Source organism: Rhynchophorus ferrugineus, unplaced genomic scaffold, assembly GCF_030347505.1.
Source record: "Rhynchophorus ferrugineus isolate W39M unplaced genomic scaffold, kcgeb_rfMv2 rfM4, whole genome shotgun sequence".
NCBI classification, from domain to species: domain Eukaryota; kingdom Metazoa; phylum Arthropoda; class Insecta; order Coleoptera; family Curculionidae; genus Rhynchophorus; species Rhynchophorus ferrugineus.
The window spans coordinates 29,259,966-29,265,965 of record NW_027472583.1 but is presented as its reverse complement, the minus strand read 5'-3'; positions in this window follow the sequence as shown (position 1 = coordinate 29,265,965).

Below are 6,000 nucleotides of genomic sequence, written 5' to 3'. Positions count from 1 at the left end.
ATATTTTTTTACTTTTTATCTTAATTTATATATATTGGGTGAACAAGGAAGTAGCCGGATTTATTATTGTAAAATATATTGCTTAGAATTATATTTTTTTACAATTTGATGTCCATTTATTTACAGGTAAGTTGAGTTTAATTTTACTTGCTATAGGATGTCGAGTCTTCAGAAATCCTAAACTTTTTTCGGATTTTTGTATTGTTTTTCTAAGATGCCAAGTATGCCAGCCATTCCGCTAAGCACTATATATAGACAAATTTGAATGATGGTAGATTTTCAGTGTTCAAAGCAAGATAAGGAATAAAAATAAGTTATTTTCTTATGTAGCTTGAAGCTCTGTTATTTTTATATATTTTACAAGACTTTCACTTCATCTTGTCATCAATTCTTGATGCAGACTTTTGAAATTCAATATGCATGAATACACGTTCGATTTTCCATTCCTTTAAAACTACTCCTTAAAATGTATATCACTTTAATGAATATAACTATTTGCAGCTAAAAACCATCAACATGTTTTATCTGCAGAAAAGTAAAATTAAAATTTCACGCAAATGATCAAAGCTTGTATAGAAGAAAAGTGGAAGAAATGTGGCAATAAAATCGCTAGTACTTCAAGATTATGTTGCTAGGAGACGTCCAATCTTACTTTATAGTTTTTAAGTTAGAAAATTTTACATTACTTCATTGATAGCATTGTTTTTTGTTAAATAGACAAGATTTATTGAATTGTGAAAAAATCTGCTTAAATATGTAAATTTTTAAAATTTATCTTTTACATAAATATTTTAATTGTTCATTAGCATTGTACGATAATAATGTTCTTAAAGCAATAACAACAATTCAAGTATCTATCTTCTTTTGAATTGAACCCCTTATTTGCCAACAGAGAATAAAATGACGCATAGAAATATATCCGAAGTATATGGCGAACACATAAAATTTACCATCAAAAACAAAAAAGGTTAACGTTACTTCTTCCGAGTACATCTTAGAGAAGTTATTTTTTTTACAGCTATTCTCCATTGATTACAATAAAAAACCAAATAAGAATCAATAAAAAGCATTATAATTTGCTTCGTCCATTAATAGACGAAGGGTGTTAGTGAAGCTAGTAATTAACTAGGAGAATCGGTACTTCCTTGCTAACCAAATATATAATATTTTCCATGTTCATTGAATAAAATACTTAGTAATCCACTAGTATATTCTGTGATATTGTTATTTAATTTATTAATTGTTTGAAAGTTTAAAATTGTACCAGAACTATTCTAGCATAAATCAAATTAATTGTAAATATTATTCTAACTGGTGAACTGCCGTTTCTAATTTATTTACAGCTAGGTATTATATCCGTGATTTCACTAAATATTGTTTTAAATATTGCAAAATAGCAAGATATATTCGATAAATATAAATCATTAAAAATTAGAATAAATAGGGGTCCTATAGTAATACTATTCCTTTAAAAAACAACTTTAGGAAACAAGAAAATAAGCGCTTTCTTTGATTATAATTATATTGCTGGGCTTATTCTAGTTTTAAAGGGCTGGATGGATTTCAAGAGTTAAACTTATGCTGTACTCTCCAATCGTGATTATTTTTAATCGAGACATATATAAATAGTATGAAAACTAACGACAAAAGTTTTGCAGTGGAAATTATTTTGTTGCTATTATTTAAGAACTGGAAATCTAGGACAATAGTAGACTACATTTTTTCAAGTCAAAGATATATATATCGGTGTGATGCTTAATATCTCGAATGCTGGAACTGGACAGATGACAACTAAAGTGGATTTAAAGCTTTGAGATAACTTTTTAGCATATAAATATAGCAAATAATAATAAGAATAAACTCTGATTTAGCATTTATTATTGAAAATGTCTTAACTATCAAACTAGCTTATGATAGCTTGGTTTGGAATCAAAAAAATAAATATGTATATGTTATACCTCGTTATTAAATAAAGAAAATTTGAATTATTGGTATAGGTAACGATAAAGTACAATTATCGACGTTTTCTTATAGTACCTGTAGGTATTCGTTGGTAACTAAAACGTTATCTTAACGTAACTATTTTAAATAAAATAATATAAAGCAAGCACAGGCCAGATGAAGCAATTTACCAGAGTAAACACTATAAACAAGATTGAATAGAATATTGCCAGCATACCTGATGAACAACATATGAAGATATAATACGATAAATTTATCATAGGGACATATAATAAGCTTCAGATGAATTCCAGTTGGTGAACAACAAAGTCAAAAGAGAAGATTTTTTAAATAGTCTTAAACAGTAGCATATACTTGAGTTTTAAGAGGTCGGTGAATGTATATAGTATAGCTTCCTGGGTTATTCAATCTTTACTATTGTTGCTTTGCGTAATGTCATCCAAAGGTTGTATAGTTATACATAGTGCTCAAAATACCCAAAATATTAGTTACAACACCTTGAGTATGTTAATGTTCTCCCTTAAAATATATATTAAAGATTTAAATAATTTGCAAGTACACATTTATATCGATTAAATTTAAATCAGTCTAGATGTGTCCGAGTCCATAAGTATGTCATGCAGATTAATACTTATTTCTTATAACAACGGTCACTAAAACAGTTACCAAACAGTAAAGTTTAAAATTAAACTAATTATAAACATATTCTTAAGTAGATATCTGCAAACTAAGATCAACGGGGCTTGACGGGCCTTAGCCCTTAAACCTTGAAATGGACAACAGAATAAACTGGCAAATAAAAATTCATCTGGAAATAGAAATATTTCTAACGACATCGATAGCAAATAGTATTAAAAATGGCGATCACGAGGCTCAATTATCGCTATTGACTTAATTAGTATTTCCTGAACTTCAGTCCATTTTCACGCACAGAATTTTCATCACTAGCCAACAAAAATTAAGGGACGAATGAATGGATAAAACTAAACTAAAATCATGAAATTGATTAGTTGAAGATTTTCATTTCAGTGCATTAATTTTACAAAGCAACTATAGCGCTGTTGTAGTTTTCCTTACTTCAACAATTTTACTACAAAATTCATAGTCCATCTTCACGACCACAGGTCAATACAACATAGAGGGATACAAACCAGGTTTCCTTTAAAGACCCCAAGAAAAAACAAACCTCCTTTCCCGTATTTAACAAATTCTCAAAGGGTCAGTAAAATAAAAAAAACATCATTTAATTTAAATAGAAAACGTTTTCAACATATCAATGAAATTGCTTCTTCAGTTCAGATATGTCCATCAGGTTCTTAAATACAGACAGCTTCATACTAATAAAAGAGTTCTTGACTATAAAGAATAGTATTGACAAGAATTTTAACTGTTAGATTAAAAATAATTATTGATAATCCTAAATCCATGTACCGCTTTTGAAAATTATAAAGCTTTATCATAAGTTCAGATATATGATTTCTGAATGATTATGATTGATATTTATGTTGACTGAATTCTGGATTATAAAAAAAATCATCTCCTTATTAAAGACAGATCTTTTATGTCTCAATATAGTATTAATATGCCGAAATATTAAATAAATTTTGCTATAGAACGCCTCAAATATTATATTTATCGAATATAAATTAAAAATTTAATAAATTTTAAAATGTGTCCTATTTTTTAAACCTTTAGTTAAATGAAAATAATTAAATAAATATAAACTATTGTACAAACTCTTTAAAAAAATCCATGTAATAGATGTACTTTTGTTTGTTTATATATTTGTGAAATAAATGTGTTTATGTTTATATATAGAGTTGCATTGGAATCTCCTTTAAAATAAAATAATTGATCGTATTTAGAAAGGCGCGACAATTTTAACGAGAAATTTGAGTGATTTATGTTAAAGTAGATACAGTATTTTCGGCGAAAGCTACAGTTTAATCCCCAATGCTTAGTATTATCAGTTGTTCGTTTTATTTGAATTTATACGTATACTACCATAACTCAAAATGTATTAAATTTGTTTAAAGTTTCATCTAACACTGAACAACAATTGGAGTCACGCAATTATGTCATTGTCAAATATAATATATATAGAATAAGACATATATAGTTGTAGTGGAGGTGTGTGTATATTACGTTGTTTATTAATCAATTTATAATAATAAATGAAACAGCTGTTTCAACGTGTTAAACCACTTGTTCAACAATTAACTCAGTGTAATATTGCTAGATGTCTCACAAGCCTTCGACCATTTAGGAGTAATCTATATATTATGAGCATATTATTACCTTTAAGTCTTGTCAATTGCTGGATTCATATATTTTCGAAAGAAAATTTAGAGTTTCACATGAAGGGAAGGAAATTCGGCAGATTAGTATCTTGGAACTATTCCTGTATATCCTCTACAGTGCTGATATATCAATAACCAATGAAACAATCCTTGCAACATTTTCTGTTAGAAAAAGTACAACCGGCAGTTACAAGATCCAGAAATGGACTAGATATTGCAAAAAAACAGTTTAATAACTCTAAATCTTTCCATATCAATTTTATGTTACGGGGAAATGCAAACACCTTATTATATCACTTGACGGATGACCAATTCCTTAAGCAGAATCCACTAAATATATCGACTTCTATCTCGATGGAATCTTAACTTTTGCCTAAATAGTCTACATTAATTTTAATTTAGGAAATACATTCCGATGTATATATTTATCCCGCGCTCAGCCTGCTTGTATTACAATTTAAAATTGTACTAAGAATATTTAATATAATAATATTTAATATAAGATTTAATTTAAAAACAATTTTCTTTATATAATAATATGATTGAATGAATAATGATTAAATGAATTAACCAATAATGGTAACCAGTTTCGTATGGCCGAAATTGAGCGATATGAATGTGACTAACATGTAGTTCCAACAGGACGCTATGCTCCACACAGCGAAGGGTTGAGGGTTTGGTTTTCTCTAGCTGCGGTGACGCAAATTGGTTATCAATTAAATCTAATTTAATTTAATTTCACTTTTTTCTTGTAAGCTTTTCTGAATATAGAAGTTAATACAGGAAACGACAATCGATTATTATCATTAAAATGAATATAACCCAGGGCAATGCTCAAAATCAGTTGCATAACAGGTCAATTGAAAAGTCTCCTGCCTGACACATAGATGGTGCTACTAGAATTAAATCCATATGTTTTTTAGTTATCCCTAACCCTCAAAAGATGCGTATATAAATTTGATAACTGTCGGATCATTAGTTTGTGAATTATAGCATTTTGAGTGAAGCAACTTTTGTTATGTGTGGAAAAAATGGATAAAAAGAAATTTGGCATGTTGATAAAATATTGCTTTTTGAAGGGAAAAAATACAGTTGAAGCAAAAACTTGGCTTGATGTCGAGTTTCCGAACACCGCCCCAGGAAAATCAACCATCAAGGATTGGTATGCTAAGTTTAAACGTGGTGAAATGAACACCAAATACGGTGACCGCAGTGGACGCCCAAAAGTGGTTGTTACCGACGAAAACATTTAAAAAATCCACAAAATGAGTTTGAATGGCCGTAAATTCAAATTCAATTAAGTAGCAAACACTCTAAAGATATCAACTGAATGTGTACATTATATCATTCACGAATATTTGGGTATGAGAAAGCTCTGTGTAAAGTAGGTGCCGCGCGAGCTCACTTTTGACCAAAAACAACGACAAGTTGATGATTCAGAGCAGTGTTTGAAGATGATCAAGCGTAATAAACCCAAGTTTTTGTATCGATATGTGACAATGGATGAAACATGGCTCCATTGAAAAAGGAAGGACCATCAACAGCTACTATTACATAGCGTTATTGGACCATTTGAAGGACAAAATCGCCGAAAAACGGCCGCATTAGAGGAAATAGAAAGTGCTGCTTTACCAACAATGCACGTGTCACAAGTCAGTGACAACGATGGCAGAAATCCATGAATTGGGCTTCGAATTGCTTTCTCATCCACCGTATTCTCCAGATCTGGACCGCAACG